Source organism: Aptenodytes forsteri, unplaced genomic scaffold (assembly GCF_000699145.1).
Source record: "Aptenodytes forsteri isolate BGI_AS27 unplaced genomic scaffold, ASM69914v1 Scaffold132, whole genome shotgun sequence".
Classification (NCBI taxonomy): domain Eukaryota; kingdom Metazoa; phylum Chordata; class Aves; order Sphenisciformes; family Spheniscidae; genus Aptenodytes; species Aptenodytes forsteri.
In genome coordinates this window covers 4308142-4334012 of record NW_008795520.1, presented here as the reverse complement: position 1 = coordinate 4334012, position 25871 = coordinate 4308142, and the positions used below count along the sequence as shown (strand labels likewise).

At 40.5% G+C, this 25871-nt stretch overlaps 1 protein-coding gene across 1 annotated transcript in view; it reads right to left on the bottom strand.

Annotated features, from left to right (window-relative positions):
* The window catches only part of SLC35F3 (solute carrier family 35 member F3), a gene marked incomplete at its 5' end in the record, with an annotated part of 193948 nt that overhangs the window by 81283 nt on the left and 86794 nt on the right, over positions 1–25871 (bottom strand). The gene's annotated exons all lie outside the window — the stretch shown is intronic.

The window sequence follows — 25871 nt, the reverse complement described above, 5'->3', positions numbered from 1 at the left end:
AGTTACTCATGAGTACCCTGGGACATAACTTAGTTACTTCCTTAATGTACTTTAGAGATCCTATGCTGAAAAGCCCTGGGAACAGCCAAGCATTATTGTTATTAAACACCTGGAGTATATCTAACAGGCTTAATATTTATAATTTATCGCACTTTTTTAATAAAGAGGATGAATTTATTACTAGTGCAGAGGGTGAATGTATTGTTACTACCGTTTGTCACTAGTGCAAGAATAATTAAAATCTTTGGGTCATACGCTAAATCTGAGTTTTTGAAATGACAGTGAAACAGCATTTTGTAGACCAAGAATTACCTCTCTTAATATTCTAGGTGTTCATAAATTGATTCATAATCTTATATATCTTTGTATAGTGAATGATTTTAACCTCACAAGTGCATTGCTGAACAATACAATGTCAGATGAATACCTACAGCAAACGTATATTGCCTCATATTCATGGGAAACACCATGGAGAAAGTGTAAGTCCTTTGGGCTGCTTCAAGGCCATGGGGGTTTTGATTAGAGAGCGGGGTTAAAGGTGGGAAACGAGCTCGAGGTTGTGGCTGGAAAGTAAGGAGGGCTGCTCTGTCCCTTTGGAAAGAAGGTACTTTACATGAAGGACCATGGATACAGTCAGGAGATTCATAACAATGTAAAACTAGAATAATTCCACAGATTTCAGTGCAGCCATGTCAGATGAATGCAGAGGCAGCAAAGAGTATAAACTACCCCAAATATCTTGCACTGAATTCAGTCTTTTACTTAGACTGTAACATTATGTTTGTAGTAGCCCTCAAAAAACATTCATGAGACTGAGGAAAACTGGAAGTTTTTCCAACAGAAATACTTTGAATAAACAAGGCAGGACTGTAACATTATGTTCCCTATTTGATGAATTTATTTAGTCTAAAATAAGCAAAAAATTGTGGGTTTTTTTAATTCTTCAGATTGGAAATTCAGTGAAAATCAGCTTAGCGCTAAAAAATTTCATACATACTTCCCAGATATTGATGAGACGGTCTAATAGATTGCCTTTGATTTCAGCAGATATAGGGGAACCACAGTCTGAGGGTCTGTGAAGGAGGTCAGGAAAGGACCAGAGAGAAAGTGATGGTTTCTCTTAGTCATTCTCGTGCTTCTCTCTATTTTTAGCTGGGACTATACTACAGCACACAAATTTATTACAGATATCTTCTTCTCCCCCCACCCACCTGGGCACAAGGTTTGTGCGCTGTTTGTGGAGGTTCTGTATGATACACAACTTTTATCCTTTGTCATCTTGACTCCTGCCAATGTTTAGGAGTTTGCAATTTACATATTGTTGCAAAAAGCAGAGATTTCTACAATTTTCCTTGGGACATAAATGCCCATCGGTGGATCTTGTCTGTTTTTCTCTTGCAGTATGAGAAGAAAGCAGGTATAATGGGTCCTTGCTGTCTCTTGCTAGCCAGTAATTGCTAAATCTGTACAGATTTTGTTAAAATAGGCATGACGATTTTTTAAAATGCTGGAGTAGAAACTTCATGTGTCATGCTTACGTGACAATGGCTGTGAGCATTGAAGATGTGTCATTCTATGCTATAAGCCCTGTATTTTACACAGTAACAAGACAGCTCTTTATAAAGACTTTCTGCTGCTTATCATTAATCCCTCAACTTCTAGACTGGATTTGGTTAATGCTTTTGGGGAATGAATCTGGATCGTTAATTAACAGTACCAGGGATATCTGTAATAAGATTACGCACATGGTTTTACATTCCCATGACTCAGTCGATTTTCTTTTGAACTAATGGGAACTTTGCCATTGCACTCAATGCACTCAACAGTGGAACTGTCATTGCTGATAAAACAGTAATAATAAAACTGTTAAAAAGGAAACTAAATTTAAAAAGTAGACAAATTAAAAATATTAGCTTATAGAGTAGAAGGAGAGAGGGTCACGATAAGCTATGAATCCATAGGAAAGCTAAAAGAGGGCAAAGCATTAGGCAGAAATATCCGAGAGAGAGAAGGAAAGAGAGGACCACCGGACAGGATAAGCCAAAGACAGATGGACAAAAGTTCAGGCAAGCATCAGAACACAAATACAAAACACACCTGGAATCAGAAATAAGAAGAATATTGGGTTAATACAGAAAAACTGAAGCACCTGCCTATTGTGAGGAAAGTCCATGTGTGCTTCAGATAGAGCGTGGGAATTCAGCAGATCCTGTTCCTTTCAGCTGGAGTAAAAAATAGGCTACTAAAAGCACAGATTACTATTACAAGGAGGCTCCTTGTCCTATAATGTATTGTTTGGGGTTAACATGTATCCTTGCACAAAGAGACTTCCAACTTGTTCTTTAGCTGCAGTTTGATCCTTTCACCACGGCCAGCAGGACAAATTCTTTGGAGAATCCAGATGACTTGTATCCCTCCCGTCACACAAACCAAACGTGTCAGATAACAGCCACAGGAGTGTTTGCTGGATGGCACGTGGATATGAAGTAGGAGTAGTGGGGTGAAGACTGGCATTTCATCTGAGGCTCCCTTGGCTGGTACCCTATGGTCTTAGCCCAACCCTGGGGGAACATCAGCTTCTGGTGTCACTTACAGTAGGATGAGGCATGCTCTGATCTTTGCTAGGAACTGGACAGATGCCTGGATGACGGTAGGATAAGGGACCTGAGAGCAAGAGACAGCCTATCCATCTCCCTCTCGAAGGTACTGAACCTCCATTAGGCAGGCTCCAGCCTCTGCACTGATGCAGAATCATTCTCCCGAGACCTGGAACAATGAAACTTTCCCCCTGGGGTGGCTGTTTGTGCTCCTCTTCCCTCTCCCACTCGCAGCAGATGCAGGTCTGGATCTCGGGTTAAATTTCCACTGAACTGTGAAGCAGTGGGAAAGCAGACTTATACCCTGCATATTATTTCCACCAGTGTTCCCCCAAGTGTATATAAAACATTACTATAATTCTGTCCTAGGGTTCTGTTGATACTAACAAATCACTTGAATTTTGCTCTAAGTAATTAAAATTGCAAGTACCTTTTATTGCAGTTACAGGCAGGAGGCAAATGCGGCTGGGGCCTTGTTATTCAGATATGTGTAATAATTCAGGCAGCAGCTGCTTTTCTTTCATAGAACAGTCTAAAGCCTTCAGCAATGCAACATGCAGTTCCTCAAAGCTTCAAAACATAAATCTAGGTCCCATACCACCTAATGCAAATAAACAGCACAAACGCCAAGCGATTTTTTTCTGATTAACTATGTATAGAACACCTCGCAAATAACTTACAGCTGTTTCATGTAGTAACTCACTGAAAAGAAATAACTCTTCAGTGTCAATTTAAACCTGGCTTGGATATTAGCATTTCCAGCGCAAAATGTAAAACAAACCGAATATTGCTCATGGAGACCTAAAAACCAAAGCTTTAGACTGAGTCCAGGCTCTCTGGCTCTTTCAGACATCTCTAGGAATAAGCCAGCACTTCATCAGAAATAAATATAAGACTTGCTGTTTGCTCAGTCTTTCCCCCACTAATGGCATTTCTCCAGGATTGATTTTCTAGAGAGGATTAAAACAACAACAACAAACGCATAAAGAAAAGAAGGGCAAATCAGTAAGCAAATGCATTTATAGGAGCCTGGAAGTTTATAAGGCCTCTCAGGCCCTATTTGCTGAAGCCTTTAGTCACCATATAGGGCATAGCTAGTGCATTTAAAGGAAATTTAGAAACCCTAATTGAAAAAACAGATATACTCCGCAAGGCACAAGACTGTACATGGGAATTGACAAGCTTTTTCTTGGTTTCTTCTTCCCATCAAAAAGCTTATTTTGTGCTCTTTTCCAGATTGTTCGGACAAACAAGGAAGGTTGCGAGTACAGAAGCAGTATCATGCCTGGAAGGCTTGCACGAGACGGATGAAAGAATCAAAACACAGCTTTAAATCGACAAGGAGCTAAGACCACTGCATGACTAAGCTTGAGGTAAGTTCTTGCCAGTCAAACAGGAGGAAAGACGCTTCGTTTTGTTAATCAGGAACTCAGAATAGTTTTTGTCATCCCAACATTTAAGAGCTACTCATATAATCGCTGTGTAAAATAAGGTCATAGAAGGCGTATCTGTGGGAGACATTTTTCTGAATGATACTTTTGTGTCTGACAAAGCAAACAGGGCATCAGCTGAAGATAACAATCCAAAGGCAGAAGACAGGCAGAAGCATACGGAACTTATTAGTGCAATTAAGGCTACAGAAAGGGAGGACATGAAATACCAACAGGGCACATGTTGGGAGTGCAAGTTGGCTTTGTTGAGATAAATGCAACAGAGCTCAGTCCAAAACAGCATCCAAACAGATATTCACAGATAGCCAGCATCCATGTCATTATTTTAGTAGTGTAAAGATTTACTTGAAAATTACTTTAAAAAATAAGAATGTTTTGCTGTCTGGACAGGAACCAGATGTGGATCCCTTAGGCCAATCTCTTTCCATTAACTGCAGAAGCACTACAGAGAAATCCCCCAAACTAGAACTCTAACTTTTAGAGGAATATATTTAGATGAAATGCGGCCCTTAATGTCTATGTTTCAGTGTACATAAAACAGGATTAATAATAATACTCACTACTTCATCTAAGTTAATGCTATATATTTTAAAGAGTTCTGACCCTGCTCTTCCTCCTCTGGCAGTGTGTAATATATATAAAGCTAAGAAAATAAGCTGTTTGCACTTTGGTCAATCTATACCACCTACATTAAGCTGCACCCGATTTTACTGCCAGTTAATGTCTTATTGCTAACTGTCTAAATCCCTAAGCAGCAGGATTGGTTTAAGTCCTTTTGCTTAAAAAGCAGCCTTCTTTATCTTGTAGAGGATCATACAACCGCTCCAACAGATACTATTTCTCAATGAAGACAACACCTAGATAATGACATTCTATCTGATCATTGTAAGTATGTTAGCATTGAGCCAAGTGATATGTTTTTATCTCACTACATCCTTATCTCCCCTGTATCTTATCAAACATAACTTTGTCATATTTTATTGCTAATCAGGGAGAATCTTAAACAATTCACCCTTAAACAGTAGTGTCATCTGTTCATCACATGCTCTAATCATTGAATACCACTAGAATTAATGTTCAGCAGCCTGCATTCATTGCAAAAGCCTTTACCTGTGGTGCGGATATTCCATTTCCACCTACCATTCCCTTCCTGGGTCACAGCATGCAAAGTGAAAAAAACCCTGTATATTTTATTTCACAGTGATTTTTACCCCTCCTACTATTAATTGGTTGTTTTTTTTTTTTTTTTAATTTTGGATGGAAAAAGGGTCTTTAACTGAAGAGACACCGCGTCCTATTGCATTACCAGCAAAATGACTGCATTTCAGCGTGCAGAGCTGCGTGACAATTTAGCTAGCCTGGTCTCACTTCCAGATAGTTCCTTGTTTCAAAATTGTTTTCTCTGCTTCAGGGGAAGTCACTCAAAGTCACGGAAGACCTTGTTGTAAATGTTAGTGTGATGCACTATATACTGGCAACAGCCAGGGTCATTATGTTCTGCCTTTCCGATCTGCCTTTCATTCTTTTTACCCCATTCAGCATGAGGTTTATTGGAGTATTTTCATCTCCTGTGTTTTTCTGTTTCACCTGGAGAAATTGTGCTTTCTTTTTTATTTCCAACCCAAAATAAGTACAATGCATCCACTATGATGAAATTGCTACCCACAATGACTGCCAATGACTGCCTGATCAGTGCTGAGGGTTTTGGGGTTTTGGTGGTTTTTTTAATATTTGGAAAACTTTGGGATGAAAGGCACTGAGGAGCAAATAGAAATCATTACTGCTTCTCTTGTCACTTAGATACTAACATTCTGATGTTTTCCTGCCTGCTTGTATACTGCACACAAACATGAACAAACTACATTTTAAAAAGAGAATAACAGAAAAGTGGTACCCATGAATGTATCAAATGGGGGAAGGGAGGTTCTTTGCGGCTCCACCGGGTGCAGAATGCCAAATGCTTAACAATTTGCCAGTAATAGAGGGGAATGCGAGACTATCTGCTGCTGCAATAGGACCATCTCAAAGAAGAAACAGATAATTTATAAAATGTTAACGACTATAGAAATTCCATAATTAGAATCACTGCTACTTCTGCTGCAGATAATACAGATGGATGAAAGGAACAGAGAAGATCCTCCAGGCTTGCAGGAAAAATTTTTGCTGTTCAGCGCTAAGGAAGATTATGAGAATCCAAAGCCTCAGTAAGAGAGAAGCTGAATAAGAAGGAGTCAAAATACACCCGCATGTGAAAGGCAAAACAACTGTGGATGATACATAAGATATAAGACTGCGTCAGAATGGTTTATTATTAATCTCAACCAAGGGCCTATTTTATTGTGGTTTTCATTTTTCTTCTCAGACTCTCCCTCCTCAGCATATATTTCAATGTGAAGGAGCCTTAGGGATTTGCCATGGATCCCAAGAATGACTTGAACTGAGCCTCAGATTCACAACACAGAAGGATACTGAAAAGAGCACAAAGTTGTTTATATTGTAATCACATAAATTAGCATATTGTAAGTCATCCACTTTTATCTCCCATGTCAGTAATGTGCCCTGATTCCTGATGATAACCATATATATTTGCAAGCTGGATGTTTCATCAACTGAAGCCAGGGCAATGGCAATGGAAGGACTGCTTTCAAATGTTACATCTTTTGATATATATATGCGTTATGGGTTTTTCTGCTGTATTGCATGGTTTATAATTTCATGGATAGTATGCTCACTGCTGACTTTACCCCTCAGCATGTTTCAATTCCAGGCCTCATACTATGGAAAAGTGCCTAGGCACATAATCAAAACACCAAATAATGAAGCTTCAACTTCAACTGACTTGAACACATCTTCACAGCTCTGCGTCTGCTTACAAAGTGATTTGCTGAGTGGGTTTAAGTAGATATTTAAAGCTAAGAATGTGCATCAGTGCTTTACTGATGCTGATTAGCCTCCCTCCCTCCATGTCATCTATTTGATTTAACCCTAGAGTAACGCTTCCCATTCTTTCAGTTGACGTTGTTGGGAGTAGTGTAGCTCCACCCAAAAAGTCCCATCCTCTCCCGAGTCCTGCTGAACTTATGGTCTCAGTATATTTTTTCATTGCAGGAGTCCCACAGGTTAGTTTTGCCCCATGTGAAAAATACCACTCTCAGTTTCACAGCTGCTGCCTATGTGTTTTACTGGGTAAGTAATCAAGAACAATTCCTTTTTTTCTTGTTTTATGAGAAAATTCAAACAGGAGAAGTCTGAAACATGGTCCCTAAACCTTTTTTTTTTTTTTTTTGCCTGCACTCACCTTGCTCTCCCCTATTTAACATTTCCCTAAATGAAACAACCCTGTCTTTCCATCCTCCCCTTGTTCTGGAACTTCTCTATGACTCTGGTCTTTTCCCCACCTCATGTTTCTCTTATTCCTGCTGAAGTTGGTCTGTGAAACGTTGGCCAAAACTGGCCATAACAGCTAAATTTCATGTAATAAATTATGGATTTATAGTTACAGGGAATTATGCTACTTCAGTGTGGAACCCAGAAAGACTCTGTGAGAAGAGTGTTTCTTTAAATTTGGTGGTCTGACTGAATGTGATTAGTCCTGCCAATAACTCTGATAAAAGTCAGAGAAAGAAAAGAAGGAACTCAAAATACTAAGTCACATTTTAATGTTTTTCATGTTAAGGGAGATAGAGAGCTTGCTATGTGTCTGTCTTGTAAGCGTATTTGTGAGCCCAAAATGCTGTACAGGTAGCGCCTTTCATAATATGTAAATCACATTTTCCTACAAAAAGGAGGAAATGTTCACATTACAAATCATTCTGTCTAGGACAGAAAGAGACTGCAATGTAATTAGCAGGAGGATATAGCTGTTGTAAAAAATCACCTCTCCTATAAAGAGAGGCTTTGCACAGTCCAACCCAGACAGGCTTGAACAATATTACAAGCACATTCACTGTATCCATTATAATGTCTCAAGCACATTTGCAGCCAACCCAGGCTGCAAATACAATAGATTTCTCAAAATGGATTAATAAGAAAGTGGAGGTCCTAGAATTGCTTTGACATATCATTTGTACACATTGTCATTCTGACAACTCTGAAGTATTAGAGAAACTCCAACAGAGAGATTGTGTGTGGAGAGTCCACAATTTATTCTCATCTACGATGCACCATCCTGGATCTGTTGATTAGCCCTCGGCTGTAACAGCTAAGAGATGTCTCAGAAGAAGTTTAGAAGCAGCAAGAATATTTCACATATATCTTTGGTTTAATCTCATGTCCTCCTTTTTAACATTCTTATTTATAACTATGTTTTTCAGGTTTTTGATCAAGAATGTAGCCTATTGCTTTGCTAGACAACACTTGTTTTCATTTACTTTATGCCTGCCCACTCTTTAAATCTCGTGAGACAGATACATTACTTTCTCAGAAGCAAAAGGTTCAAATAAATCGGTACCACAGTCAGACTCGGGATGCCTGCAAACTAAGACATGGCTTGGACTTCCAAACAACAGCAGGTGAGGAAAGTGTGCACTGCTGTGGACGAACTGTTATTTGTGGAAAACCATGTGGAAATAAATTACAAAAAATCTGCACGGGAACCTTACTCTGTCTTTAGAAAACCCGTTTGTGACAGAGCACAGCTGTCCCTCAGCTCCCCAGGCCAAGCACGGGTACCTGGCGCAGGCGCAAGCCTCTTGCAGGCATTCGGGGAGTGAGGAGAGGAGGTGTGTGTGCTCGGGCACCTGGGAGCTCTGTAAGCACAAGGCCTTGCTCAGCCATCCCGGGTGAAGACCTCCAGACTCCTACAGCATTTGACAGAGATTTTAGGCAGAATTTGTGAGCGAGTACTTCTCTCTCTGCTGCTTCTGTGGATGTGTTCAAAGAATTTCAGTGAAGCAGAAAGGCTCCATTCTCCCCTTTGGAAGCTCGGTTTGTTACTTGCCTGAGGAGATGTCCTGACTTTCCTGAGCATATCTGCACAAGCCCACTGTATGAACTACGTGTATCAACCCTCAGGAGTAAGGCATATGCAGGCTGGTCTTAAGGGTGAGATCCAAATTCTACAGCAGCCAACAGAAAGGCTACTGCTGGTATCTGTGGAAATATCACTCCTGGCTTAGGCAACTTTGGGTAACTCACCAAATGCTCAGTTGGTCTATTACTACTGAAGTCCGTGGAATTGTAGCAGAAGAGAAAATGTCCCAGAGCAGGAAGCATTCGATAAAGTCACTATTTTTTCAGCAGTGAATTGGAACATTGGGAGTGCTGGAAAGTGCAGAAGGTTTTCAGCGGAGGTTGAAACAACCACAGCAAGGAATTAAAGAGCCCAGGCTCGTCTCATCTGTGAACAGCCACCTGACACCGGATCTTCAGATAAAATAATGATATGGGAACTATATGAAAAATACGTAGGTATTCAGAACATTGTATTTATAATCTGTATATATGCCATCTTAAAATGTATTGTAAAAAAATCTTCACATAGGCACATTATTGCCGATGAGATACTGTATAGTGACTTATTTTACACTTAAGAAATGGCCTACCTCAAATACTTTGGTTTGATCCTTACCATAAAGGCAATAGAAAATGCTGCTCTGCCTTTTATAAACTGTTTTTGTCAAAGCACAGAATTGGACTCTAAGTCACCAAAATGTGTTAGACTTTCACATGAAGCATGATAGGGCTTTTCCTCCTCACTCAGCCGTTTTGGCTGGTTGTTACAATCACTTTGAGATTGTTCTGATTTGGCTCTCTCAGTTATGCCTTTTAGAGCTCAGACAAGACATTCTGCTTGCAGTATTACTAGGTGTATTTGGCATTTGTTGCAGTCAAGCGTGGTTGTTGTTAGCGTGGAGCCACATCGGCAGAGACTCGGCACAGAAAGGGCTACGATGCTGTCATGGGAGTGAGTCCCTGACCGAAAGTGGGGGGAGGATGGTACCTGGAAAGAGTACTGGTAAGAGCATCACCTGTACTGCTGCACATTGTGGGTGCTGTCTTCGAATAACCCGAAACAAACAGAAAGCTGAGAGTTTGTTAGGATATGCATAGTGAATACTTCAGATAGGTGATTTATAAATATGATACAGTCCTGGAAATGTAGTTACCATCAGTAACAAGCACAGTTATTATTTCACAAAATGCAGTAACCATTCAAACTTGAAGGAATGTGCTAATTAAGAAACACAGTAGGATTATAAAATAGAGAAGCCTGAGGAGAAAGAAAGGTCCCGCTAGCTATATTTGCATTCTTTAATTTCAGAGCTTGGTGCCAGCCATTTTCTCATAAGCACAAAATTTACCTGCTGGTGGGTGGCAGGACTGAGATAGATCAGAAGAAAAGAATCCATCCTAAAAAGAGGAACAGGGTAGATTCAAACTGTAAAAGAGCTCCCAAAGCAAATCAGAGTGGCAAACTAAGTTGCCTATTCTGCTAGGTAGTTTTGGAGACTCACTCCATGGGCAGGGGATTGCTGCCAAAAGAACACCTTGGCTATCACGGCCAAGTCCACACTCAGAGCCCCAGCTGCCATGCAGATGGGGTACTCGGACACTGCAGGCTGCTGTTTTCTGCTTCTCTTTTTGGCTTTGTTTTCCATGATCCAGAGCACCACCCTTCACCAAAATAAATATGTTGTTTGCATTTTAGGCTAATATTTGAAATGACCTAATGCCCCTTTGTTCTCTTACTTCCTGGGTAGTCAGGAATCCAGAGCAAGAGGAGTGTGCAGAACCCCCACCATGCCTCCAGCCTGCTATCTGTGAAGGGACCTGCAGGCACTGGAGGTGCTTATTGCTAGGTCTTAGGGAGAAATCAGTCCTGCCATATATTATCCACTGCCTCACAGGCAAAGGTATGCAAGGAGGAGATCATTTACCACCTTGGGTGACCCTCAGGTTAACAAAAATATCCTTGCATGGAAAGATACGTGTATTCCAGAAACCTAGAAAAGGGGACAAACTTGTAAGGCTGGAAGAGAAATGAGTAATCTATCCTTATAAGAGTAGACAGAAGCAGAGTTTTGTTATTCCCAGCTGTTACAGGGTACATCAATTAGTTTGCAAGTAGGCTACATGGCAGCAAAGGGTAGAAACACTTCCATTGCTGACAGTATTAAAAACAGATCAAAAGATCATACTACAAATACTGTAAAGTGGGATTTGAGTTTTACTTGTTCTGAAGAGCTGTTAGCAGAGGAAATTACCTCTCTGCTGTTTCCCAAGACAATCTTTTCGTGCAGTGAGTATGATCCAAAGCTAATTAGCATCAGTAGAAGAAACTCTTGGGTGAAATCTGTGCCTGCACTGAAGTAAAGATGAAATGCTTTTGTTGTGGGGGAAAGGATTTCATTCAATGAACATCCAGTGAAAGGGTTACACCCAGTGAGCACTTCAGACAGGAATAACACATCTCCCTTCTCCTCCCCACCTCTTCTCTTGGCTGTCTCTTGGACATCATCAGGAGCTTCTCCTGAAGATCTTGCCAATAAAGAGTTTTCTTAAGAGCGACAGTAGGTGGACACCTGCAGTATGGTTCTGGGAAGCTTTCTCTTACAGGTATAAACAATCCAGGTTTGAGTGAGCTATAGAACTGATAACATTTACACTAAGAAAATTATGTGAGGAAATGGTCTGCAAAGAGTAATACTGAATGTGCAGCAGCCCCTCCTTCCACTCCTTAAACTAAGGACTGGTCATCCATCTTCATATTTTTTTAAATAAAGTATTTTTAGAAGCAATATGAAGCAAAAGTAATTTTAGCAGCACCATTCGTAAGTTTGGTGGCTTTTATAAGGTAGGAAAAATAAGTAATGTGAAACAAATACATGGAATAGGAATAAAACCCCAAAACTGCCTAACGACCAGCTAAAAATATATTTTGACTCATACTTTTCAAGGCCTAAGAAAATCAGAAAGATTTCAAGAAGAAGGTATTTCAACTGGGCTATGAACTCTGTAGGATAAAAGCTATCAAATAGTGCACTGGGTTATATTTGTGGTATTTTGAATACACTGTGGTATCCTTTTCTGTCATGATTTGCTTAATTCTATAGTCAGCCCCAAAAATGCACGTGTTCATAAACCAAGTTCTGCTTTTAAGAATGAGTGCAGTTGACTTTTAATTTCAGTGGCACTTGGGTGCAAATACCTCAAACCCTCCATGTTTAATAAGTGTTCTTCGTTTTGTTTCCCATCTCCAGGCCATGGTACAGTGCAGAGTCCAGAATTCGAGTGCATCTCTAACTTTCCTTATCCAGTATTACTGAAACATAGCAAAGTGATTATTAAAATACACATTCCTGCCCTATTTATCATTCATTTCAGGTGAAAATGCCAACCTAAAATTCTACTTGTCTTAGCTCTACAGAGCTGGCACAGCTTTAAGGGCAACCATTTGAGCTTTTCTTCTGCCTTGCACATCATCAACAATCCTTTGCAGGTAAGTTCCACTTAAAAAAATCTTTATAATGGGTAACTGTATTACAGGTAATTGTGTCAAAATGTTTCCTGCATAAGATTCCCAGTGACTTTATAGTTCAGAAGGAAAACAACACATTTTTCTTGTAAACTTACTGAGTATGAACTTATTAGGGAGTTTCTCTCTCATATGTGTTTTGGGCTGAAACCTCTGCAAACCTTGTGGGGAGGATGCATGGACAGATTAACAGAAGCTGGCTCCCTTTTAGGCTTTCTATACTTTGGAGAGGAGGGGGAAGGGGAAACTTTCACTAAGAAAGTGAATCATTTGTCCTCACACTTTCAAATTCATGGAAACCCTAAAAAAACCCCGTTATCCTAAGTTAAAGCTTTGCCCAACAGTGTCAATCCTGCTCTTATTTTAAAATGTCCTTAAACCACTAACTTACACCGATCTGGATTTTTAAAGATTGCCAACAAATCCTCAGGCAGAATCAATGGTATGTCTCTTGGACATGCTGTATGATGTTACCATCTACAGGATCTGAGCCAGTAGGTCTCCTTCTCTCATCCTGCAAGGGTGATGCAAAAGTTGCCTTACTACCAAAGGAAGGAGTTTCTTTTCCAGATGAAGAAGCTCACACATGAGAAATGCTGCTACACATATCAGTCCTTCTGCTGCATAAGGATCCAACTTACTGGAAAGTCACAAGACTCCCTGTCAAAAATACAAAGCTTATTTGCCAGTGATACCCTCCTACTCTGCTGCAGCCCACAAAATGCTTAAAATAACCAACTAAAGGTAAGCGTCAAAGCCTTCTGCCTTGAGCTTCAGTTTCAAACAAAGCAACTGAAATTTAAACAGAGGAAGCAAATGTTGTTCTGTTCATGATTTCACCCTTCAACCAGAAACAAATATAAATCCCCTTATTCCTTAACTATTTCATGAAACTGTGAATCAGGTGAGTGTTCATAAAAGTGTGAAGCATTGTTAGAAGTTACCACAGGGGTGTGATCTTCAGCATGAAAACACAGAGTGCTTGGATGATCCTGCCACCTTCGGTCACTTTGTAAGTATGGGAAAGGTGTCAGAAAGTTCTCCACTGCATCTCTGTATTTTCTCTGTAATACTACTAGGCAAGTACTTAATACTGGAGGCTGTAAAATCCTGAACAATCTTCTACCATAAGCTGCTGCCTTCAGTTATAGTTGGCCTAGCAAGCTTTATCTTCGGATCCCTAGACTGAGTAAAGAGAGAGAGAAGGAAGCGCCTACGTGGCTGTCCATAACACGTAACTGTGTCACACTGGCAGATTTATGTGTTGTGGTTCCCTGTGTCCTTTCTTTTGCCTGCCCTTTCTGGCTTTTATCCCTACTTTTTCATCCACACGCAGTGGAAATGGAGCTCCTGCTTAACTTTCCTCTAGATTGTCCCACGGCAGGTCATGGTTTGTGCTACGTATCTGCTGGGTGACCTCTTTGTGCCTCAGCCTATGACAAACGTGATTCTCCTTCATTCCTGTCCCATTCTTCTACCACATCTCTGTCCCTTAATTTCCAGTTAATGATTTTGCAGCTTGACCCTCTCTTCCTCCAATCCTTCCCAGGCTACAAGGGCTGAAAAGCCACATTTCCTTATACCTAAGCTGTAAAAAGGCACTGCTGAACGTGCTGGGAAGCACCCTGGGGTAGCAGATGTTAAAACTGAGGTTATTAAATATTCTGGATATGGAGCAGTGCGAATGAATTTGAAGAGATGAACTCCTAGCTGTTCTGTAAGTGACATGAGAAGAGTTAACTGCAGTTTGGGTAGCACAGAGGAACAATTTCAAAGAAAGAAACCCTGAAATGTCAAAGAACAGAGTTATCAAAACACATCATTGTTAACAAATGGCTGTTTATTGCTAACACAAAGCAAGTGTATGATTTGAAGCTGGATTCCTTCTGTAAGTGTTTACTAGAGGAAGAGACAAAAAAAGACATTTGTATCCTATCAGTTGTTCATAAAACTTACAACTGTTTCCATATGGCCCACTACTATACTGTTTTACTTTGGGATATAGGACTTCCAATTTTTGGTCTTTAACAACGATCCACTGAGTGAAATACTCTCTCAGTATTAGTGTAGGTACATCCTATTCCCAAGACTAATTTTTTAGAGGAGAATGAATTTGAGATAGTGACTGGAATAAGCCTCATGCACTTGAAGTTCTCAGAATATCATGCATGCCTGGACAAAATTTACCATATCATAGTTGATTTGTAAATCTGTTGGTGATTATATTGCTTAGTTTGGGTTTGTCACCTCAGTTTCCCCGTCTAAGTTCATGAGAGTATCTGTGTGTCTTTGGAAATGCCTTGGTGCCTCTTTTGTGCTAGGAATTAATCAGTAATACATAATGCACGGTAGCAAAACCACACTGCAGAACATGATCGCATGAAAGCGCCACAGAGAGGAGGGATTGAAGTTATTCAGTCAATTCAAGGAAAATACCTCAAGACTGTTTTCAGGAAACATTCTCCAAGACAAGTTTCATCCATAACTAATTTCTGTTACCATGGCTTTTTTCTGCATGTGTTCAAGCAGCTAAAAAATGGGCAACAAGCGCACACGCCAGTTGAAAGCCTCATCCCCTTGCTTCTGTGCAATACCAAGGAGGATCGGTTTAGTATTTCTGAGAGCTAGGCTGTCTGCTCCCCTCTGCCGAATAGTGGGAGGGTCAAAGGTAGGAAGAAACCTTTGCTGCTTACCTCTGCTTTCACTGGCAGTCATGCAGATACAACATTACGATGCCACATATGCCAACAGTCCTTAAGTGTCTTTATTGTAAATAACACTTGTTTTTTCTCTGGCAAGCAATCTCGCCCCACTGGAAGTGCCACTAATGCACTAGTGTGTAATTGAAATAACATTTGCAACACCATCTGACAACAGGCTTCAGCTTGAAACTTATTAACAACCTAAGGATGAAACAGAACACTTAAACTATAATTTGAGGGGTAGGTAAATACCTGGCAGACTTTAATGGCAAAGCAGGTGCATTTGGCAGCACCATTTGGCCCGCTGTGTGAGAAAAGAGAAGGCAAACTAGAGCAACCCTGCCTGGCTACGGTGAAATGCATAAGGAAAAAATCAGGTACCCAGGGGGACAGCGTGACAGCCCACTATAGCTGTCATACTGGCAGGAAGCCCTTTTGCTGACCTACCTTACTTTGTTTCTGAATTCAGCTGTACAGGCAGAAAAGCCCTCTTGGTAAGAAGTAAATTTAGGAGGGTTACACTCTGCCAGTGCAGCCACATGTGCGAAACCTTCTTCAGTAGAGACAAAGGCTGAGTTTGTTAACACTTGCAAAAGAAAGAGAGATCAAGACCTGGTTTTAAATTCCAAGTAAAAGAAGTTCATTCAACCCACTAGTCACAGAATTGTGAACTGCCAAAGATGTAAAACTCCTAAAGTAGAGACAGTAGCAGGCATGACTGCTGGGGGGCAGGATTTCGTCTCTGGATTAGAGTAACGACTGAGGACTCCAGCTAAGATCAGTCTGACATGACAGTGAGGTGGGGGCAAATATTTTGAGGCTGGTGTCAAGACAACCAGACAAAAGCTTTCTAAGGTGAAATGTTTTCTGTGTCTCAGTATTCCAGGTGTTTCATGCAAGCACAAACTAAATGCACTCAAAATTTGCAACTCGTATAGCAGTTCCAGAACTTGCTTCAGGTTGAAAAACCAGAGTTCGCAATGATCTCAGGCATTAGGGCCTCTTCTCAGCTGCTCTTTGAAAATTATGAGCGCCAGGGAGAGCTAAACCCCATTACACAGCATGTGACATCAAATGTTTGAGATCTTACACAGTTTTCTACATTATTAATTTTCTACCTGATGGCAGTGTGGTCCTATTATTTTTGCCTCCCACTCTTGTTCTGTGATGAAAACCCTGCAGTAACAGTTCAGGTTAATTCCTTTTATTTTTCTGCCTCCTGGTGCTGTTCTATCTGTCAGAGCTGCTGTAGGAAAGAAAAACTGTAGCACAACACTCTAATAAAAACATTGCTCTACCCCTTGTGATATTAATATTGACAGAATTTCACAGCTCCCTGTCTCAGGCAGTAAAGAAAACAGGTCTTAATTTTCATGTTCCAACTATTATTTTCCCATCGTCACAGGGTAGCAGAAAATCAAAACCACCTACCACCTCCTGCACAAAAGCCACCCCCAGAGCTGCACAAAGAACGCTGTCATCTTCCAGTGGCTTCAGTGATCCAGTTCTCCTGACTTGGTGCTTTTTTTTTTTTTGCTTTCTACATAGCTATTACTATCCAGTGCACGGCTAGAGACAAAGCGAAATGCCAGCTTCCACCTGCTCTGTGGCAAGAAGGGAAACGTGCCGTCACCTCTGTGCAAATTCTCCACCGCCTGATCTGGAAGCACAGCGCAGAAGGGAATGGGGCCAGAACCAGCTGCAACATGAAAAGAACAAACAAATCTGCGATCCCTTCTTTTTGCCTTGTCCAGACACAATAATGTTATTTAGTCATGTATTTTATAACATAGAACCAAGAGTGAGTGTCCTTTGTAGTTCACACCAGAGATCTATATGATTAGCAATGGACGGATTGCTAACAATTCAGGTAAGCAGCTAAAAATGTCAATCCCTATTACAAACTTCGAGCTGCAAGCACTACTATTGAGATTTAGGGGACTATATTACTATATTGCCCTCTAGTGTACACAAACAAGAGGGAGAATATCTTGTTACTGCTTCATCTCAGCACTTCACTTTCAGCAGGGAAGTTTACAGCCTTGCATGCTGCTGAAGAGCACGCAATGGGTTCACAGTATTACGTACTAGACATGCACTGCTCAGCCATCACACACTCACAGCCTTTGCAACTGCTGCATCAAGGTTATACTTTCATTAAATCAAGTAAAAACTAACAGAAACACTGGTTGGTTTAGACCAAGCTGTCAGACCTGGCTTATTCCCCTCTGTTCCCCTGCACGGCGAGAACAGCTGAGCCCCCAGCGAAGCTGGCCAGGGCCATGAGGGTTGCTGAGACCTGGGGCTTTGCAGCAAGGTCCCTTAGGAGTCTAGGCATGCCTGGTTGTCTGCATGGGGACCTACATGTGGATGTGAAAGCGTGCAATATGTGCCTCAGAGTGGCCAGGCTGTCAGGAATGTCTAATATAAAAACACACAGTCCTGTAAGCAGCATTGCTTGTGTAATTTACTGAGATCAGGAACAGGTCACAAGCCATCCCTCCACATCCCCCTCCTGCACAGAGATGCGCTGGGGACACATCAGGCTCAAGCAGGAGCCTTTAGGTCATGTGTCCTGGCTGACTGGGGTCTGGATGGAGAACCAAAAAGATGCCCCATGAGGAAGGAGGAGTGATATTTCCTCACAGACCCTAAGCTTTGGGGTGAGGTGGAGGGAATGTGGTCCTGATCTGTCTGCATCCAGGGTGCCACTTACTCCTTGGAGGAAAGACATCTATAATACTAAAGTTGAGCACATATGAACTTGGAGGGGTTACTAACACTGACTCCACATGGAAAAAACCCATGCTTATCCTTCTAACATTCCCATTGCCTTGAAAGGGAAGATGCCTTCAGAAGAGAAGTGTTATGACCACAATAACAACACTTTGCAATGCTTTTATCTAAGCGTAGATACAATACCAGATGTGCAGAAGACCAGAGAGGTTAACCTGACTTGTTCAAGGTCACAGCACAAGGTGACGAATAGATCCAGACCTCCTGGCTCCCAGGCCTGTGCTTAAACCACAACAGAGAGCCTTCCCCTCAGCAAATGTGCTGAGAAGTTGCACAACTTGAAGCTACTGGTTAAGTTTCTTTTTGAAGTTCCTGACAGCGATCCATGACTGGATACTTCAAACCCAGCATTACAACTGCGATACGCTGGTGGTGACACACGCATTGTCTTTGACTTTTGCAAATAAGTCTGATGCCGTATCAGGTCTCTTTTAGACAAAAATCTGATCAATGAGTAACAGCTGAAGTGCACTGTATCCTCAGAGATCTTTAAGGATATACAGTGACATTCAGTATTATCCATGAGACTTAAAATGTGTCACTCCGAGATCATTTTATTGCCACAGTTTAGGTTAGGTACTACTATTTATTGTAACTTCTGAGTTGACAGAATCCTATTCACTTAACTACTTTTGGGTTTCATCTTAAACAGCAAGAGCCAAAGTTTCCTGGGTTTTTTTGATGGGATCCTCCCCTTAATGCAGTCTGCTGAAGGAACGATTCTCCCTCCCCTTATTGATTTTTCATTCACTCCAATTTTACAGACACACCCAAGAACTGAGCTGCAGCAGCACTTCATAGTTGTCATGAGAAGACTGTTTTGAACCTTGAAATCTATTATTTAAAATTGCCTCTTACTCCAAGTTCTTTTTTTTTTTATTTCACAGAATTGTGTGAAAGGAATAATTCAAATTCCTTTTCTTTTTTTGTTTGGAGTTGGGGGAGACCACATATGACTTGGGGTCTGGTCTACTGACGTGCTGAAAGGGGCTTGTTCTTGAGTTAGTAATGGGAAATGACCAAACCCCAGCAGAGGAATGAAAGAAAGCAGGCTATAGATGAAAGGTGTAACCAAGCCACCACTAGGCTTGGCTTCCAAACTGATAGCAGGGACAGAGTTTTGGGGATAATTCAACAGAAATGAGCCACTGAACGAAATTCAGTTTTACAGTAGAAAACATAAACATGTTTTACTTCTCAGCATATGAGTGTGCCAGAGTATAAGCGGGGATGCTCTGCAGCTGCAGTGCAGAAGAGAGGTGGAAGGCTATTAAAATTGCCTGCCCAGTAGGCACTGGGCTGAGGCATGCCAGTATGTGCTCTGTATAGAATATAAATGGTCTTTAGAAGGAAAATGTATTTCACCCTTTTTTCTTAATTTCTCCACCACTTATGCTCTCTTCTTTTCCCCTCACTTCAGCGGTTCTAACCTGTGAACCCTGATCACCCCCCCAGACAGGCGCAGATCGCCTCCCAAGAACAGGAGCTGCGTACACTGCAGTATGAACGCGTGCTCCTGCAATACCTTCACAGCCGAGAGCCTGTTGTTCAGGGCACAGCATCCTTTCTGAACAGAAGTCAGCACTCTAGCATGTGGGACCGAGAAGGACGTGCAGAGGAAAGTCTTAGTATTGGCGTCTTAGTATTTCACCTTCCCATTGGGAAATGCTGTAAGATCAAGTAATGCAACCCTAATGCTGATCTTGCTGAAAAAAAATTTAAAAGGGCTAAGTTCAAGGAACAAATTACAAAGGTTAGTTAACTAAACACAAAGAACCTTGAGGGCCAGATATTTAAAAGTCAGAAACCTGGAGGTACTGGTATGTATAGATTAGGAACTTCAAAAGCTGGTAATATGCCCAGTTTCCGATGAAATTAATGGAAATCGAAGAAACTTAGGTCCACAAAACTCTTTCAATAACAATAGGGGTGCCTCTGCATCTTCAGAGACTAAATTTAAATGCCTAGCCTAAAATCCAACTTTCAGCAGTTAGTTCCATGTGTTAGATATGTATGTTAGAACAGGCACACAAAAGCTTTTCAAAATATTTTTACAAAAATCATTCAAAAAATTAAAGAACAACATTGCCAAATGTTCCTTAACTAATTCAGGAGCCAAAGATTTTTTTAAAGTAATAATAATTGAAGGGTAAAGTTTTAAAGGGTACATAGGGAGAGACAGGTGCTGATTGGATTAATAGAATTGTTTTTAATCCTATTAAAAAGGAAAATATCAACACAATTTCATTAATTTTATATAAATACACACACTCCTCAAGCAGGAGGGACTGTCGTAGTGCTAGTTATTCTAATAATATTTGCCAGCAATATTCCTCTTTTAAGCATTTTGTAGACAAATAGCTCATTGCTTCAATACACTTGATATACCCACTAAATGTTATTGCAGAACCAGCTTTATTAGACACTGGTAATAATCTAAATATTGACTTTCATAATCCTCTTTAACAGTTGCTGCTTTCTGCACTTGAATTGACATTCATCTCGGAACAGAGCATACCAATGACTTTCCTGTTTAGAAATTATTTGGGTTATTTAAATCCTAGGATGTGTTACAAAGGATATAAAAACTGAAATGAAATGTAAAAGAGGAAACATTAAGCTTATTGGCAATATTCAGCTATGTGAAACATCCATAATTTATAAATATCCACACAGCTTCTCAGCTTCTTTCCCAATAAACTTTTCAAATTGATAGTTTTACTTTTATGCTTCATATGTATCACCTTAACTGGCTTGCTATACGTCTGATGCATATTTCCATAGACTTAAAATGCTTATTGCAAAATCATACTTAACTCATGAAAAAAGTCCCAAACACAGAAAACTTAAAAGAAATATAGATATACCGAAGTAAAAGAAATTCTGGATTTCACCTTGCAAGTGGATTAAAAGTTAATTACTTTTTATCTGGAAGCAACATGAAATTGCAACGTGGGTGACATTCTCTGCTCTTCAACAAAGCAGGAATAGTAAAAGCAGTATAAATTTCTGACAGTATTCTCCAGAAGACTGTGGTCCATGTGCCCATGCATTTCTCAGCCTTGCCACTGCTCGCCAACACGGATGTCCCTGCCAGCCTGGGGAAGAGGGAAGGGGGGAAGGGAACAAACTGGGTTGGGAGGGGACGTTTCTGCTCACTCGTCTCTGAACTGGAAGGCTTCTGGACAGACACTAGACAGCAACACATTTCTGGCCCATATCAACTTCTGCTATATGCAACTCAGTCAAGTACTTTCTCATTTCAAACTGAAGGCATGAAGAAAGAGACAGAAACAAGCCCCGCAGTGCCAAAGAAACCAATTCTTGCCCTCTCCCCAGGCAGCTACCAAAGTAGTTCAGACAGTTCATGGTGCCGAGCAGCCAGCTGGCCGCGGCCAAGGAGGGTGTCTGTCCTTCACACTGGGCTCTGCTGGTGCAGGACTGGTCACGACACAGCCTTTCATCTTCTGTTTTGTTCATGGACTTCATTATGATGGCAACCTTTTTTAAAATCAAGAACTACTGTAGAAAACTTGTGTATCAAAACCTGTTCGAAGTACCAGGAACACATCAGTCAAATTCTGATCATGGGTATTCTTTTATTATTAATTTTAAAACTCAAGTTTGTTCTTTGGACTCAGGCTTTTTCAGATCCATGAAGTTAATAATGTTAACCCATGTCAAGCTGAAATCTACTCAAAATAATTGGCTTAGAGAACCATGTTGTCCATTACCTTTGGAAAAACAGGTTTGCCTCATACCCCCAAGATGCGAAATTCTATTATGATTCACATTTGTATTTTAAATGTTTATCTATTTTTTGTTTGTCACTTGTTGAGGATGGACTCTCATATCTCCAATTGAAAAATATTGCTGAAAAGTTACTTTTAAATTGCCAAGGTTATAACACCAAGAAGAGTCTATCATCTTTTTTCTGTCAACCAGAAACTATTGTACAAATGCAGTTCTGATTGCTGACAGTGTTCCCTTTGGACCACTACAAAAAACCTCCACATCTTTAAGGTGAAGGTCACATGCATAGGTATTGCTGCTGAACTATCATAAAAACCATACTTCATTTGTTATAAATAATACTTTAAAAAAGATATTGGCCCTTTAAAGCGAGGCAAATGTGTTTTCTAAGAAGAATTTCTCCAGGTTTATCTGGTTTCCAGGTAAAGCAAGTTTTCACAAATAACCATTTTTGAACTGTCTTTGCCAATAATGGCATAGGATAAAACACCCTTGGTAATGTTTCTAGGTGGAATTATGGACAGATCACATCCTACCTTCTCTTCTACACACGCAGTGCTGTGACTGTTGCATAAGCAGATCTTTATTTCCTCATTTCATTTTTGCATCCAGTGAGAGATTACCTATCGAATTACTAAAGTAAAATTTACGTTTTCAATTCAACGGCTGAGCTGAGGGGTAAAGATCCACTTAGATGCTTGAATTCAAGCAGACAGGATCCCCCTCTGGAGCACTTTAGAGATTTCCATTCATTTGACAGGTGTCATGGTTTAACCCCAGTTGGCAACCAAGCACCACAGAAGAGAGAGAAAGAGAGGAACAAACCCCAGGAAAAATAAGTGATGCAACCACTCACCACCCACCAACCGACACCCAGCCAGTCCCCAAACAGCAATTGCCGCCCCCCCGGCCAACTCCCCCCAGTTTATGTACTGAGCATGGCATCACATGGTATGGAATGTCCCTTTGGCCAGTTTGGGTCAGCTGTCCTGGCTGTGCCCCCTCCCAGCTTCTTGTGCACCTGGCAGAGCATGGGAAGCTGAAAAGTCCTTGACTAGTGTGAGCACTGCTTAGCAACAACTAAAACATCGGTGTGTTATCAACATTATTCTCATCCTAAATCCAAGCTACTAGGAAGAAAAGTAACTCTATCCCAGCTGAAATCAGGACAACAGGGAATGCAGGTGCTTATTTTAGGAGGCTTTCTTCACTAGACATCTAAAATTCAGATCCAAGCTAGATAGTCAGATGCAGAGTTGCAATATCTAGATGCAAGCTGGGTAGGCAGACTGGATCTTATCCCATGTGATTAACATTTTATGAAAGTAGGATGGCCTTAAAGCGAAATCTCTCTCCCAGTGGTCTTCCTGCCTTCAAATATGGCCATTAAAATCCTGAACTATTTTTAGCATTTCTATATGATTTATTAAATATTAAAAGTTTAAGTAGGTAAGGAAAATTACTGTGCATTGTTGTCAACCTGAAACACAGCTTGATATGAAAAGTTTTGGAGTCTGGAATTCAGAGCTATATTTGGATCATCACAAGCAAAGTAATGAGGCAACTTCATCCTGGAACTACAGACAGTAAAAGGAGGTCAAGAAGTATGAATGCCCGAATGAATGAAGGAGAAGACACTCTGAAGCTCAGAGAAACAGAATGAAAAAATTGCAAAACAAGAATTTTGAGCTGAAATTGAAAAGCAATTAAATGATACAAACTTCGGATGAAACAGTCCCATCACTCAAGCATGAAATACCATGACTGCAGTAAAAAATAAACTAAACTTAAAAGCTAAAATACCAAAATTAAAGGAAACATTTTACTATTAGTGAAACAATCTTTTCACTCAAGATAAAAGTACATATATTCTGCATGTTCCACAAAACGTTTTGATTTTGCAAAAAGAAATGACTGTATTAGAGGTTTTCAGCTGACCAGCTGCTGTTAAGATGGTAGCAGATGACTAGATTGCTGTCCAGACCCCTGCTATACCCCAGCTAGCCCTTGTTCTGCAGAGATTCCTCACAGCATTGTTCTAACACGCCCCACAAATCACAAGAGGTTGCACTTCCCACATGTTCCCATTTCTCCTAGATTTTATGCTGAACACTTACGCTGAATTTATGCTCATGGGGTCACAGAAAGAAGGGCCATGCATCTTTGAAAGGGACAATTAAATGGTAGCATTGGTATCTGTATCTTATATCATTAAAAAGTCCTTAAGATTTCAAATAAAATGAAGCAATGGAGTGCCGAATCATCTTCCAAACCAATGGAAAGAAATATTTGAAAATCTCATTAATAACAATATACTTCAGTTTATCAGAGGTGTACAGTGCTTTGCAGATAGTTTTGTCAAGCAAAAGCTGCTATGTTATGAATACATCTGAATATGCTTGGCACTTGGTGGTGAGTTTAATCATGATAAATTGTGGGAGATGTAAAAATACAGCTAATCACTCTGTGAGTATGAAGCATTAGTCACCAGAAATTAATGTGTATTCTGGGAACTAAATTAATTCCTGCTGTCCTTTCTGAAATACATATTATTAGACTTACTAATTTTGAAAGTAACTTTTCCAAGGTACAATATTCAAACATGTAAAGTATTTGCTAGTTATCTCTCATAAAAACACATGAAACATTTAAATATGGCATAAATTGTATCACTGAAATAATCTCCTATTCTTGGTAAACTTTTATAACTTAAACTACATGGGAAGGGCTTTATAGAAAGCAATTAGTTTTGTGGAAGTAAGTAATCACAGTCTAAATTTCAGAGAGTTATTCTACATTCATATGACATTTCATTTGTTTTTACATCCTTTGACTTGAATGACGCTCTCCCCCACAACTGTGCTTTTCAAGGACAGCACTTGCTCTGGAAGCTTCATCAGCTGCCTAACACTTCACACACGTCTGGCAGCCCTTCACGTGTCCACAGTGGAGACTTTGCAGAAGAAGAGCACAGACCTTGCGTTGGTTTTTGAGATGCTCCAGAGGCCCTCCACCTCTGTACCTCCTAACGTGCCCTGACACAGCTGAAGCTCCACCAGCAAATCTCCGAGTAGTCCACAGCACTTAGGCTGTCAACAACACAAACTCACTGTTACGTACGCAACGGGGTATAAAACCTGCCTTTGCACATGCGAACACATGAACACACCTGGCTGAGGGCAGAACAGAGGGGTTGCACGAGATGCCCACTCTCAGTGGGGAAATGTTTGGTTACCGTAGCGGTTACCTAACTGAGTCTGCTTTGTGATACATCCGGGTGGCTTATCCCTCGGAGATCCTGATCCCTGGAGAATGAGCTCTTTAAGAGCTGTGAAAGACAGCTCCACTGGAGCCAGAAGTAGAAGAATAATGAGAACAGTTCGACCTAAGGCAAGCCTTCTAAGTTTTATGTGATGTGGGGACGGGAGTGTCTATATATTTGGGGGAATCAATATTAACAAAAATATTTAAACAGTGAAAATTAAGTGATATGGAAGGGGTGATGACTCATAAGAACAAGAGCAGTGCAGTGCTAAAAAGGTCAATGTTTTACCTAATTACCAAAACAGCTTCTAAGGAAGATTGTGAAAGAAAAGAAAACAAATCCAAGAAATTCAAACAAAGAATTCTAGGGTAGGGAAATTCAAATATATCTTGTAAACCTCTTTAAAAGGCTTCTTAAGAGTTGCTATTTCACATTCTTTTACTCTGCCACACCTCCTCTCAACTCAATATTTTGAAGATTAAAGCAAATATACTGGAACAAGTGCCAGCAGGACACTGCTCTTTAAAATGATCAACCAAAAAGCATATGTGGCACTCTAGCTGCTGAAGCTGCAGAGTTTTTGGCCTCTCTAATATTTTTTCCTTTCTCTCTTTTCTTTACTATTTTACCTTCTCAGTTGCCTATCGTGGGCCAATTCCTCAAAACAAATCTTCAGCTGCTAAATGTAATAGCTCCATGTCAATAACAGTAAAGACATCCTAGTATTGCTCTCTGTGTACTTTGGAAAACCTGAATGGACTTACATGACAAGCACATTTTAAGAAATATTAGAAGAGAATAGAATAAACTATTTCAGTTGGAAGGGACCTA